Source organism: Orcinus orca, chromosome 2 (genome assembly GCF_937001465.1).
Source record: "Orcinus orca chromosome 2, mOrcOrc1.1, whole genome shotgun sequence".
Lineage (NCBI taxonomy): Eukaryota > Metazoa > Chordata > Mammalia > Artiodactyla > Delphinidae > Orcinus > Orcinus orca.
The window spans coordinates 9,854,230-9,870,033 of record NC_064560.1 but is presented as its reverse complement, the minus strand read 5'-3'; positions in this window follow the sequence as shown (position 1 = coordinate 9,870,033).

Below are 15,804 nucleotides of genomic sequence, written 5' to 3'. Positions count from 1 at the left end.
TGAGGTTGTACGTGTAAGTCGTCACTGTCCTTCCTTTTCAAATGATGTTCACGCTTTTTAAACATTTGTTTTTAGAAATAGTAGCTTATGTGGAGTGCTTCATCAAGTGTGTTCAGTAACGCATAAAAAAGAATGAAATAATGCCATTTGCAGCAACATGGATAGACCTAGAGATTATCATACTAAATGAAGTAAGTCAGACAGAGAAAGACAAATATCATATGATATCACTTATTTGTGGAATCTAAAAAATGATACAAATGAACTTATTTACAAAACAGAAATAGACTCTCAGACAGAAAACAAACTTATGGTTACCAAAGGGGAAAGGGGTGGGGAGGGATAAATTAGGAGTTTGGGATTGACATATACCCACTACTATATATAAAATAGATAAACAACAGTGCCCTACTTTATAGCACAGAGAACTATACCCACTATCTTATAATAACCCATAATGGAAAAGAATCTGAAAAAGTATATATAAAACATTGTACGAAAAAATCCGAAGGAACTTTTTGGCCAACCCACTATAGATGGATGTATAAATGAATCACTTTACTATATACTTGAAACTAACACAACATTGTAAATTAACTATACTCCAATAAAAAAGTGTTCAGTAACATTGACAACAGTACCAAAGAGTCAAACAGCGAAGTTGTACCGCCCATTACTAAATGAACACAAAGCGAGAAGCCATCGTTTACATGCTGGGATGTGCAGACCCACTTGGCTGAAAGAGTCGGCTTCATCATCTCAGGCAGTAACTGTGACCCAGGAGGGTACTGCCAGTGTGGCTGTAGTTGAAATTCTGCACTTGCTTTGCTGTGAGTCTCTGTGTTTCGTTCCACCGGTGCCTCGAGATGCTTGTCCTGTTTCATGTTGGGCGACAGCTGTGCTGGCGACAGGAGCATTGAGAGCAGGCAGTGGACTTTGTTTAAATACGGAGAAAGCCTTTCTCTCTGTCCTGTAATAAAGCCTTTTCACATTGTATTCAACCTGATATTATCTCACTCGCTCCATTGACTATAGAATAATTATACATATGTTCCAGTCTTATAAGAATTGAATCGAGCAGCAGCTATAAATAATTAAACGTATCCTAGCTGGGACTTGCCAGTATAAAGGTGTTACAAATTCAAAGCCATACCAAGGACAGTAGAACAAGCGAGTTATCATTGCTAAGCCTACAACTGCCAGCTTCTGGGTCTGTGCTTCTATTTCACTGGCTTGTTGCTCAGTCAAGGTCGTTTGTGGCCCCAGAGCCCCGTGGCAGGGGACAGAGAAGGACTTGCCGTGGTTTCTCCTAGCTGTCCTGTAAACGTGCAGGGGACAGGGAGACTTTTCATAGCTCACCCCAATTTATGTTTCTGGAAGGTTCTTCACAATTAGAGTCAACGTGTTGCTGCAGCGTTAGTATCAGAAGCCCACACGTACACCAGCAGGGAACATGGGCCTTTCCCAGGGGTCCTGCCTGTGGCAGCAGACACACCTCTTATCTTCTCTACTTTCAAAACCTAACCATGCGTCACTAGATAAATTCACTTCAAAATGGGAGCACCGTTGCTACCAGATCCATCTCAAACCATTCACTTCGGTAACAGAGCTTAATTATGATCTCAGCTCAGGATAAAAGCCTCTGAGGGTCTTTGTGTCATCCCTTCTAAATTTGATTACCGACTCAGCATGAGAATTCTTGGAAGGTACTACTCTGGTAAAGACTAAATGCATAACAATTGCCTTGAAAATGAAATGATCACCAGAGAGAGAAAGAGCCTGTGTTTCGCTTTTCCTGAGTGTGACCAGGGTACTGGGATGCGGGTGTAAAGCTGGAGCCGCTGGCATTACAGGGCACCAACTCTAAAACGACTGGAAGAGTCACAGTGGGTGTGTTCATGGGACGAATTCCCAGTCGCAGAGAAGGCTGGTCCGTGCTGAAAGACGGCACAGTGAGCACAAGGCCAGAGGGGCCCTGGAAGGGGGGTATTTAAAAGGCATATACCGTGCAAATTATATACACTGTAAGGATGTAAACAGCAAAAACCGCGTGTGGGTTTATATGTGGAATCTAAAATACGACACAGATGAACATATCTACAAAACAGGAACAGAATCATGGACATAGAGAACAAACTTGTGGTTGCCAAGGGGGAGGCAGGTGGGGGCGGGATGGATTGGGAGTTTGGGATGAGCAGATGGAAACTAGTATATAGAGAATGGATAGACAACAAGGTCCTACTGTATAGCACAGGGGACTATATTCAATCTCCTGTGATAAACTGTAATGGAAAAGAATGTGAAACGGAATATATGTATATATAACTGAGTCACTTTGCTGTGCAGCAGAAATTAACACAGCACTGTAAATCAACTATAGTTCAATTAAAAAAAAACAACTGTGTGTGGGGAAGGATTCAATCCAAGGAAAGAATGGGGAAAGGGGTGGTGAGAAGAGGAGGGACAGCAGCTGGCTTGCGAGGGAAAGGAGGCGGACGTTTTCAAGCAAATGCAAAGGGCTGTATCTCAATTTTGCCTGGAACCAACCTGCATCATGGCGACTGGACATTGTGCTGGAAACTTCAGCTCCAAAATCCACTTTTTCAAGGAGACCCACTGTCTCCAAGTGCCAGTCCTGCTACCTTGGCTCTCAGGTGCCAGCGATGGATGAAGAAAGACAGCTCTCGAAGGCAGCTTCTTACTGGAGAGATGCTTAAGCCCCTTGGACACCAAGCCGATTTGCTGACTAATCCACCAGGACAGCTGGTTTCTCTATTCTCTTCTGTGACTCTCTCCTGAGATGGAGATGCCAAATTCAGTGGTCAAGTACTGATAGTAGAGAAATTTTTTCCTGCTTCAAGTGACAATTGTTCCTACGTTTTTCATTCCTCTGTGAGTGAGGGAGCTATTCATCCGGTTGCCTTAAGAAAAACCCTCTTATACTTGACATTATTAAAAAGCCATCATGTAACCGTATCTGAGCAGTTGCATTCTCTTTGCATTTCCCTACAATTCGGAAAATTTATATGAAGTGAAATGGAGTGGTGAGTAACTAACGTTTGAAGACATGTTGCACGTGTTTATTGATCTCTCAGCCATTTATGGAGGGCCCACTATGTGTCAGTATAGACGTCAATGGAAAATCCCACTCTGGAATGTCACAGAGTTCTGGAGAGCTCTAGCACCAATTACTGAATTGGTCTGGGTCTCCCCACCTTGTAAAATGACAAGGATGATACTTAAACGATCATGGTGAGAATGAAATGCTTAAAATGCTGAAAATGTCAACTACATAATAGATGTATAATGAATTTTAGATTTTCATTCAGGAGCTATGCCAGGTACAAAGGTTCAGAGAAAAACATGATTCTGATTCTTCCTCTGTGAGCACACTGTGAACCCGGGCAGGAGATGTGGCTGGGATCTGAGGGGAGTGATCAGGCCGGGCTCCCCAGGGGAGACCCCTGGTCTGGAGGTGGGGCTGCAGGGGGGAAGGTCAAGTGAAACCTCTAAAGTGGCCAGTTGCCGTGGTAGCAAGAGCTCTTGGGACAAAGCATTCCTGTGAAAGCAGGCCTCACTCCCCACCGGCCCAGCCTCAGAAGGAGGCGGCCGGAAGGAACTAGTGGCTGGGCTTCCAGCCCAGGGTATGGGGCCCTCGGCCTCTGGAGGGTGCCTGGCAGGGCTGCTGCTCGGGGACTCTGCTGGGGCGTGCGAAGGGTTGCGCTGGGTTGAGTGTCCATTGGCTGAATGGCCACTGTCTTGGGCTGGTAGAGCCCGGACAGAGGCCTGTCTTGGTGGAGGGACCACACTGGGCTCTCAGGTCTCAGATGCAGTATCAAGGCCGCAGGGCTGGCAGGTGTTCAGGAGCCCTGTGGGTCAGTGGGTCTGTGGCATCTCTGATGCCCATCAGGGCGAGTTTCCCAGCAAATGGGCAGGGACTAGATCCCAAGAGAGCAAGATGAGATGTGGCAGGAGAAAGCCTCACCCCCAAAAGGCCTGGACTTGACAGAAAACAGCAGGCCTCCATGCTGGTTGGCGCAATCCCTCTGTCAGGCAGCAGGCTGTGCACTGGGTGTGATGCTCAGGCCAGCCTCGACTCCTGATCATTTCGGGGAAGGAAATGACATAACTCCTGCCGTGTGCTCTTTCCTCTCTGCTCTCGTGTTCCCATGACTCACCTTCCAAGATACAGATGCGGCTTTGGTTGCGCAGGATGAGGGCAGGTGGCACTCTGAATGGTGGTGGTTGGTGGGAGAGGATGTCAGAGCCACCGGCCTTGGGGAAGGTCTCCGTGTCCACCGGGCTCCGGGCTCACTCCTCACATCTAAAAGGCTAGCTTCTGAGGCTAATCTGCCATTCTCACCAGGTCTTTCCTGTCCTGTGCCCCTGATGGCAATATGGCCTTGTGCCTTGTCTCCCAGGGCCCGTGAGGCCTGAAGGGTAGGAACTGGGACCATCATTTTACAGAAAAGGAAACGGAGACCCAGAGCTGGGGACGCTTGTTTGGGTTCGTAAAAGCTGGGAGGGAAGATCTGAACCCAGGCCTCTCTTAATGCCCAAAGCTCTCGTTGTCCCCAATATACTATGCTTTACATCGTTATAAAAAATGAGCTCTGTGTTTGTTTTCTTAGAATTGGGATCTCAAGAGGCATCCAGGTCACGTGGGTGACTGTCCTGTGGGTCTCATCGGGGAGGGTTCCCAGCCATTTCCTAAGGCCCACCTCACCGAAACCTCGAATTTTCTTCTTATTCTCTAATCGCTTGTCCTGACGTTGCATCAGAGGTGACCAACTCCCACCCTGTCCCCGGCCCTCTTTGACTGCACATCCCCAGGTGGTCCCATGCTGCCGGGACTGTGTAGACTGTGGGTGCAGCCAGTTTCTCCCACCTACTTGCCTTCCCCACAGTTTGCTGCACAAGTAAAATTTCAATCATTCTCCACCATTACTGTGGCCTGAAGGAGCAGAGCCGCGGAGAGAACAATTACTAATAACGTCTGTCCCTCTAAGTCATGGCAGGCGCACCAGTAAAAAGCCAGGAGTTGCTGAAATTCCTCCACTTCTGCAGATGTGTTGCCTTTCCGGGCCTGTATGACAACGTTTGCTGCCCCTGCTGTCACTCTGCACATCCCCAAGCCTCTTTGGATGGCATTTCATGATTGCTCCCTGCAGCAATGATGGAGCTATGTCAGGGATGTCAAAGGCAATGGCTCCAACAGAAGGGAACAGCTCCAAGCAAAGGTTGTGACCCCCCCCCCCCCACAAGGACCTTGCTTGCCACTGGAAGATGTGGTTGGAAGGTGTTTGAGGCAGACTAAATAGTTTAAAAATAATCAGGTAACTATTTTAGACAGAAGCCAAATACTTTTGTAGTGGATGAAACCTGTTAACGTACAGTCCTTTAGGAGAAAACATGACTTACTCTCTGTTGGTATAACACTTAGAAAGTTCATTTCCACCTCTTACCCAAACCAAGCTCTCTAATAACATGGTTCACAAGCATATGTGTCAAATGCAACTACTGTTAAATTAATGTAGTAGATTAAATATATTAAATAACCTCACCAACAGTAGAACTGCAGAAGTTCATATGTGTAAATTTCTGTGAATTTCCATCTCTGCGTGAAGCAGGTGACGCTTCTTCTGTTCTCCAATGAGCAGCCGACGTGGCTTGGGGGAGACTTAAGGTCACAGTCGGACTCATAGTGCTGTTATTGGCATTGATGTCAGTATCACATTATCAGTGTTTCCCACCACTAGGTATTTTCATTTCTTCTTTCCTTCCTTCCTTCCTTCCTTCCTCCCTCTCACCCTCACTCCCTCCCTCCCTCCCTTCCTTCCTTTCTACATAAAACACAATTTTTACTATATTGCTTCCATCACAGCAAATAGAGAACTTTCCAAAGGAGAAAACAAAAACAATGAAATCTCATGCCTCTGAGAAGGTAGAGTTGCATAGGAGGCAAATGAAATTACAGTATCAGCTCTGCAGTCCAGAAACTAAGCTGTTAGGTCAGCAGTGAGATGGAGGCGGGGAGAGGAGTGAGCCCAGGACTCCGCAGGCTCCAAATGTGGGTTAAAAGTGGTTGCAGGGGCGGGCTTCCCTGGTGGCGCAGTGGTTGAGAGTCCGCCTGCCGATGCAGGGGACGCGGGTTCGTGCCCCAGTCTGGGAAGATCCCACATGCTGCTGAGCCTGCGCGTCCGTCCGGAGCCTGTGCTCCGCAATGGGAGAGGCCACAACAGTGAGAGGCCCGCGTACCGCAAAAAAAAAAAAAAAAAAAAAGTGGTTACAGGTTTGCAGCAGTCCCAGGTTTCTGGAAGACGTGAAAAAAAAATTATATCTGGAGGAAGCGTCCTCAACTTGGGTCACAGATTTTAAACAGATGAATATCAACCAACTGTCAGCTTACAATCAAAGATCACCAAAACCATGTAGATAAGAGAAAAGAACAAGATTTCACACAAACAATAAATAACAAATTTAGACCACCAAGAACTCCAGATATTAGAATATCAGACAGAATTATAAAATAGCTGTGGATGACATGTTTAAGGAAACAAAAGATGTCGATTTCTCCTTTTATGGCTGTTAGTATTTGCTTTCTAAAAAGGAAAAGAAAGAAAAGAAACTAATGGAAATTATTCATATAAAACTGTTCTGTGTAGACTTTGAATGTCTTTGTATGAGTAAAATGATGGAAGAGGTTGTTTGGTCCTGGTAGGCAGGACTATTCACTGGAAAGAGATGTTTACATTTTGAAATGTTGAAATGCACAAAGTAAACTATTTTATCACACTTTTAGCTAAGTGTTGAATGTTTCCAAAATTAGTAAATTCATGAGGTGGAAAGTGACCTCAGACTTTGTACCTCTTCATTGACAGATGAAGAGACGGAGGCCTAAGTGGACCAAGTTGCTGAGATCAAATAGCTAGTTAGTGGGTGAGTCACAGCTAGCACACAGCTCTTTGCCCACGAATGAGCCGTCTCTCCACAACAGCTAAATAAATTTATGCTTGTGATCGTTTTGGGCAGCTCGATGGTTGCTTCCTTGTCTTCATATGGTTTTATTGTTGTAGTTTTTAAACACAAGAATATCTAAAATGGTTGGCCATTACATTTTTCTTGTATGCATTTGTTCCTTGAAGGTAACAGGAGATTCCCATGCCGGATCCCCTGCACACCAGACGGTTTATGGCTTGGAGAAGACAGTTGTCGGGTACCAACTTGCGTTTAGGAAGTCTCCTTCAGCTCAAGACCATCCTGGTAGAATTACCACAGGAAACCTGGACACGAAGAAGGGGTGCTCAAGAAATCTGATTTGTAAGTGTGTACTTTCATAGCCAGGCCTGTGCTGGTGCCCCCAGAGATCGGATTCAAAGAAATTCAGGGAACATTTGTTGCCTGCTGCTCTCAAGAAGCTTGTGTTTTCTTGGGGAGGAAGTATTACACATCATGCCACCTATTGTAAGGTAGGTAGTTGCGAATCATAGGAAGGAGAGGAAAGTTCTGAGTCTTTCTCCTCTCCCGTCCCCACCTGCCCTTCCCATCTCCAGGGGTCACTAATTAACTGGTCACATTCCAAGACCCTGGTTGGCTACTTGACGAGTAGACCAGGTCACCATGCTTAAAAGGGCATAGACACTTCTGCCACCTTCTCTTTGCTCGAGGTCACCAGGCTCGGCCCCTCTTCGCACATCCAACTTGCTCTTGCTTCCTGAGTGTGGGCTTGGGTGTCTGGGAATGCCGCTTGTAGCTGTGGTCAGTCACTTCCTGATGGCAAGATTGGGATTTGGAGGAGAAAGGAGAGGCCCTGCTTGAAGCCCAAGCCTAGATCAGCAGAGTGTCCCAGCCTCGGGGTGGGCGTTTCAAGCCCAGATGGTGCAAAAGGAGCACGCCAGTCTCTAGATTCCACGTGAGAGCATTTCTTTGGGGATCTGACCATAGAAGGGGGGATGGGCAGGGCATAATCCCAGCATTTCTTGCTCAATCTGATATCATCCCTGTTCCCCGTCACCCCTTGTGCCAGGATCAATAACAAAGTGGTGTCAGTGTTGAAACAACCAAAGACTGCTGGTTTGAGAACTGTTACAAGTAGCTGATGCGATTGTGGACAAAACATTTTCAGCATTTAGCCGAAGACGCATTATACATAAGCAAAGTCAGGATAAAAGAACACCCAGAAGTTTCTGGACTAAAAACTTCCCTTCAACAAGGGACCACGTGCCCTCCTAGAAAGCTCTAACAACACATGAATAGTGGGTATCAGCTGGTGAGGTGATGTGATTGAGTTGGGGGCAGAAATGCCCTGAGACCTGATGTAGCACAGCTGCAATGGGCTTTAGAACGAATCTGTTTAACTAAAGAGCATTCGTCCTGGGACAGCAGGATGCAGGACGACAGCGATAAGGAAAGGACAACATTTTTGAAAGGGTTGAGGGATATGTATGTCCTGCTGGCACCCCAGCACCCTTGACGCCCCTCAAGGCTTTCTCTTAATCGGGCCCTTGGACTGGGAGCCACAGGAAGTTTGACAGGTGACATCTACGTGCTTCAACGTCGGGCCAGCTTTGGGGGCATGGGAGGCTGGTATGGACTGCCCAAGGCAGGTCCCTACAGGAAGCAGGGAGTTCTTAAAACATTTGTCAGCAAGTGAAGGGAAGGCCCTTTCCTCAGGTCCTTATCTCCATGGTGAACTTGGAAGAACTCAAATTGCCGTCGCCGTGTGAAATTCAGGGTGAAAAATCCCACTGCAGAATGAGGTGCAGAAGCCCTGACTCTGTGTCCATGCCAGACGTGTAACAGGGTGTGTAAGGACAGCTTCCTTGAATATTTCTGTTATTTCTTTTTTAACAACTTTGCAGTTGACTCATTTATTTGCTGGATTGGGTGAGGGATAGAGAGAAGAATAGGAAAGGGAGTGAGGGCAGGGAGGGGAAAAGCGATGGATAAAGGGGAAGAGAGGGCTGCCTTCCCAATTCCTTGCTAAGAATTGATGATTGATGGTGGTTAATTTGATGAATGATGGTGATTCATCTGATTTGACCTTCAAGGTGGGTGCAATAACATGGTCAAGATAAACTTGTGTGAACTATTTCCTATTTGAATTATCTTGAATACTTGGATCGTATATTTTATAAAAAGTCATATCTACCCTTTGATATTGGCTTAAATCTACCTCTTCAACAAAATCTTTTCTAAGCTTCCCAGCCAGCAAATTTTTAGTTCTCTACACTTTTTGAGCCTATTATTCACTTGAAGCTAACTGAGTGGAACTCTATTCCACATGATTATTTCCAAGGGTACATGTGTCTCACATCTCCCAGTAGATGTTTTTCTTAGGGAGGGAGGAACCGTGCACGCTTCTAACATTTTCCTCATGGGCTTCCTACGCTGTGTTCTGTATAGAGAGGCTGCTTAATGCCCACTTGCCAGGTGCCTGACATTTGGAAAGTTTGGCTCATTTTCAAGGCTATGCACTTTAAAGTACTGACAGAAAACCAGATTTTTCAATTCCATTTAGGTATTTCATTGTCCTGACTTCATTTTAGTAGGCGAGAGACTTATTGTCCAACGTATTGTTTTTTATTTTCCAATGTGGATAGTAATAAACCAACTCATGCAAATGTTTTGAAAAATTAGGGATGAATACATTTTGGCAACCAAAAGTAAGTACAAAGATGTTTCTTTACATTCAGGTCATATTAATGGAGATTGAGAAAATGTACCAGTTATTATTGGTGCGAAAATGATGAGTTTAAAGTTGCACTTTTAAGTTCGTTATGTGTATAAATATTTATGCAAACCGAATTTCTAGTGACTAAACAGAAGATGACTTGGATAAAATAGATGGAATTTTGTGGATAATTCTGAGGTACAGGAGAAATTAAAAAAATTCTGAGGGCTTAAGATAGGAAGCTCTAAGGCTATAATCCTCCCAGCCTCTTGCACGCTGTTTAAATAAAGCAGATATTAATGTTGTTTAACAATTTAATTAAACAACTTTTGATTAGGTAATACAAGTGCATGGTAAAAAATTCAATGAAACAAAGTCTTTCATCTATTCCTGTCTCCCAGGTCCCGGACCCCTCCTCAGAGAACTACTCTGTTTCTTGCATTTTCTTCAGAGATATTCTCTGTGGATACAAGCATATGTCTCAACGCACCAGTTCACTTTTATGACATAAATGTTGGCATGCTGAAAAGAAAGTCCTACGCCTTGCTTTTTTTCACTTACCAATATACCTGGAGACTGTTCCACATCAATACATGGGGATCTCCCGTGCTCTTTTTAGCACTGCGAAGTTCTTTGTTATAGATGGAGCATCATTAGTCAGGCAGATAATTTCAAGGTTGTTATACAAGACACAATTTTTAGTGGGAATGTCTTCCTCAGAACAAGTCTGGGCTTTTGATGTGCCGTATGAATTATTGCTGGAGATGTATGGCTTTGTTCTCTGGAGTTTCACTCTCATTCAAGGTCGGTGTTACAACATTAACAGTTATATTCCTGGACCCTGCGCCTTCATGCTTCAATTTAGACTGGTTGTTATTCAGCCATCCTGTACTACCATCAGCCTTGAACTTGTTTTAGAAACTCCTATTTTTTGGATTTCTTATTTTCGATTCCTCCAGTAGAAATGTATGGAAGAGTTTGTGGAGATTAATTTTTTTTTAGTCCTTGAATATCTGAGAACACCTTTATTCTGTTCTCACAATAGAATGGTAATTTGGTTATAGGTACCTAGGTGAAAAATAATTTTCTCCAAAATATTTTAGGCATTAATCCAGCATTCATTATTTCTATTGAGAATTCTGATTCTCTTTCTTACAATTAACCTATTGTTTAGCTCTAGAAGGTTTAGGAATTTCTGTCTTTGATTTTTTGACCTGTCATTATAATGTGTACCTTTTGTCTTTTGTTGTGCTGGACATTAATTTAGTGCCTTTCGTCTGAAAAATTATATCCTTTGGTTCTGCAAATTTTCTTGTAATATTACTTCTATGACAATTTCATTCCATCTCTTTTTTTCTGTCTGTTTACTCTTTCTGGAACTGATATTTCTTGGGAGTTTGGTCACTGGATTCAAACCTTATTTTTTTCTTTATATACTTCATTTCCTTATGGAGAATGTAAGTTCTTTGAGGGTGGAGATTTTTGTTCACTTTTTGTCCCCATTACCTTGGAACAGTGCCTGGAGCATGGGAGGTGCTCAGTAAATATTTATGGTATGTTCTTTTTCTGTTCAATATCTAGTAGATTTCTTCAAATATATTTTCCACACAACTAATGCTTGGCTTGTGGTACGTATTATGTTACAATGTTTTCCTATGATTATTATTATTATTTCTTTCATTTTCACTTGTAGCCAATCAAACAGTCAGGACTTTACTCCTTAAATATTTCTTGAATTTGAACATTTACTTCTATTTTCTCTGCTAATACCATAGGTTGAATTAAGACCACCTCTTGCTGGTTTACTGCAAGAATTTTTTTTTCCTCTGAGAATCTCCCAGCTGTTCTGTGTTTACTCTTGCTTTCTTCTAGTTTATTCTCCATGGTGCTCCCAGAGGGATCTCCCAGAAGGCAAATCTGCTTATATCACCCACGTTCTTTTTTTTTTTTTAGGTGGTAGGATTTTTTTTTTTATTGAAGTATGGTTAATTTACAATGTTGTATTAGTTTCAGGTGTAGAGCAAAGTGATTCAGTTTATATATATATATTTCTTTTTCATACTCTTTTCATTATGGTTTATTACAAGATATTGAATATCGTTCCCTGTGCTATACAGTAGGTCCTTGTTTTTTACCTATTTTATATACAGTAGTGTTATCACTCACCTTCCTAAAACTCTTCCATGGTTTCCCTTGCTCTTGGGATAAAACCACCAGCCTACGGGCCCAACCTGATCTGGCCCCTGCCTACCTCTCCAGCCTCATCTCTCGCCTCCCTAACCTGGAACCACCACTCTTGCTCCCAAGGGTCCTGACTGGTCTTTCATTGATTCAGGTGTGCACGCCTTTCATCCCACATGGTTTTGCAGCTTCTGTCCTCTCTGCTTGAAATGCCGTTCTCCATCCAGGGTCACCTAGTTAATCCCTCCTGCACTCACAAATGCATATAACACCTTGCGTTTCCGTTAATGTCGCAACAGTATATAATTGATCACGTTTGTGGTCTGAGCTTGTCCCTAACCCTGGAATGACACTCTTTGAGCGCAGAACCATGTGTGTGCCTCCTGTTCATTGTTGCCTCCTTAGTGTCTGGCGTAGTGCTTTTGCTTGGTAAATATTCCTTGAATGAATGACCTAAATATTTTGCATCGATAATTTACCTAAAATCTCAAGTATGTGCTGTGACTCAAGTATGTGCTGACTTAAACAATTTGCATTTGTATAGGGTTTTACATTTTACAAAACACTTTCACATCTATTAGCTCACAATAGCCTAAGGGATTCGGTGTGGCAACTCTGATGATGTTGATTCTGCAGCTGAGGAAATCCAGTTAGGGTCACATAATTAATAAGAGAGGGAACATTGCCCTTGTACAAGCTACTCCATGGGTCTCCTCCATACACCATTCTGGTGTTTTCTTGGGTGTCAGGACAAAGCAGCCAAGGGCATCTTTGGCTGCTATGCGTGAGAAGCCACTGCTGAATTAATACCAGTTGAGGTTCAATTTTATGGTCTGAGAAATGAGACACTGGGAGAATCTCTCCAGTTTCCACGGGAGCAGGGTATTAGGCCGGTCAGAGCTGAGCTGAGAAGAAAGAGATGTGCTAGTGCCCTGAGACCTTGGTGGGAGGCCTGAGTTGGAGAAACAGTCTGTCCATTGAACCAATAGTGACGGATCACCGGCTACATGTGGTGTCCAGTATTTGGTGCTGTGGGATCCAAAAGCCATATGACCTGGTCTCTTCCTTCAAGAAACTAAAGCAAATCCCATGAGAATCCATTTAAAAATACAAATTGTACTATATGTCATATGCCAGAAGACACAATACCGTGTGCTATTGATTTTTTGGGAAAAATATAAATGTTAGCAAAGCTTGAACAATAAGAAAGAGACAGGTGGAAGAGACAAATGTGTTCATTAAAAGATGTTTCTTGGGAACCAATCACATGTCAAGCCTTTATCCAGGCACTGGGGGTGCAGCAGTAAACAAAACGGGCCCTGTTCCTGATTTTACGGCTATGTGAAGCTAGGGAAATAACGAATCTTAGTCTAGGGACAGTGGGGAGATGAATTTGCCCAGAACTGCACTCTCCAATAAGGTAGCCACTAGCCACTTGTGGTTATTTAAATTTAAATCCATTAAAATAAAATAAGATGAAATAGCAAAAGGATTCAGTTCCTCAGTCACACCAACCACATTTTAAGTGCTCAGCAGTAGCCTGTGGCCAGCGGCTACCATACTGGACAGAGCAGCTATAGAACATTCCATCGTCACCGAAGGTTCTGTTGGACTGCACCCTCCTAGAATGTAATATTTGGGTTGAAAGCTGTCTTTAAGATGAGTGACCAGGGACTTCCCTGGTGATCCAGCCATTAAGACTCTGTGCTTCCACTGCAAGAGGTGCGGGTTCCATCCCTGGCAGGGGAACTAAGATCCCACATGCTGTGGGTGCAGCCAAAAAAAAAAAGAAAGAAAGTAAAAGGTTAATAACTGGTCTCAATGGAGAGACTGGATCTGGGGGAGGAGATGCTTGACCTGGAGAGAGGTCTTAACCAGGGCAGTGGTGGAGGAATGTCAAAGGGCCTTGCAGAGGGTGGGGTAGACAGAATCACGTGCAAGGGCCGCAGCCAGTGTGGACTCCGAGCTTCCCGCCCAAGGGACCAGAGAATGAAGCCACCTAAAACAGGCACTCGGAGTTTAGAGAAAGAGTAGTTTAAGGACCACTTGATGGGGACAGTTTTAGGCAGGGCTCAAAACAAACAAGAAAGCAAGTGTGCTTGTTTACCAGACAGTGGACGGCAAGAGACTGGAGAGAGAGAGGGGGGCAGGTGTAATTGGGATAACTGGGTCCATCTGAGTTAGTCAGCTCCCGTGTCAGACAGGATTGCCCATGTCATCTTTGATCTAACTTGCCTTTCTAGCTCAACTGGTGTTAAACAGGAAGGATTCGGAGACCTGGGTTTGAAAAAAAATCTTGAGCCTCAGTTCTCAAACCTACAAACAAGCATCCGGGTGATTCATTAAGATAACTGTGGTTATACGTGTCTGGCACAGTTCCTGGTCCCACGTGGGAACCCATCCATGGTGCCACCCTCCGTCTCTCCCGTGGGCGCAGACACCACCACATCCCTGGCGAACACCTGATAACTCACCTGGATTCTGCAGTTCTTTGTCTCCAGCAGAGCCGTGGCAAGCCTGGGGGACACCGCGCTCTCATTTCTGATGGAGTGACAGCAGCTCCCCAGCAGGCAGAGCAGGAGCAGGGGCAGAGAACAGGCTCAGGGCTGGTCAGTTTCCCCGGGGGCGTGGCCTGGCCCGCTCGGTTATTCTCCGTCTGTCAAATGAGGGGGCGGCGCAGGGTGGCTCCTGAGGTCCCTTCTGTGATCTCAGTGTTCTGGGCCAGGAACGATCTTATGTTTGCTTTTAGAGTGTCAGCTAACAGATAGGTCTTTTTTTGGATCTGAGATTGAGAAGACCGCTGTGCCTCTGCAACTTGAAATGCTTTTAATAATAAAAAAAAATTATGTATTCATCTAGACACACGAAGCAGTAAACACTCAGTAATGACAGAACCAACACAGAATCAGAATTGGCCCGTTTGACCTTGCAAAGCAGTACCAGTGGGCGCGGTTCACGGAACTCCTAAAGTGGATATTGATCGAGCTCTTTTGAAAGTTGGACATTCAGAACTTCTGACGCCACCGTTGACCAAATCGGCCTCATTGATTCCATGGTGAACGACAGTGGTAGAACAATCGTGGGGAAGTAAACGAGGCACTGAGGACAGGACCAGAGAGGCCCCTGCAGCATGCAATGCCACCCTCCCACACGCACAGAATCCAGACGCTTTTATCCTAAAGCCCAGGAATCCAGATTATGATTGGGGGTGTGGTGAGAAAAAAGTACATTTTGATGAAAATCCAATTAAAAGCGCGATTAATTGGTCACTTTGCTCGATGACTTTAAGGAGATGAGGATGAATCAAATAGGCTCTGTGCCCTGAAGGAATTTACAAGGGAGTGGGGGGTGGGTAGGTAGGAGCAAAATAAACAACAAAGGGATGAGTCCAGGTTTCCAAGGGAAGATTAGATTGAGATCAAGGCAGATAACCTGGAAGGAATATTGGAGTTACTTGCCACTGGCTTGGACCAAGGAAACCTGAGAAGAGGCAGACCATGAGAGATGTTCTGGTTAACACCTGCACTCCACCCCACCCTCCAATATGCTTTGCTGCCCAAAACGAAATTGGAAAACTTTGGTAAGGGGTGACTTTCCTTCGCAAATCATATTTAAATGAGACAGCTGTATTTTTCTGCTTCATGCTTAGCCAAATACTATTTAATTAACCTACTTAGACTTGTTGATTGAGGTTAATTAGACCCTAGGATTGATGTTAATTGCCATTGTAAACTGCCAAAGCTATAAGCAGTACATTTTGGATTTGGTTTAAAAAAAAATGAGGTAGAGGTCTATTTTCTTCGCTTGCTTGCTTTTTGTCTCTCTCCCTCCTTTAAGATAAAAAGGCATCCCCCCTTCCCTAATTGTGCTGTCCTTTGTTTTTGTTGTGGTTGATGGGTGGATGGGTTACTGAAGGGTCTGTTTCCTTTTGGTCAAGAATTCTTTAGACA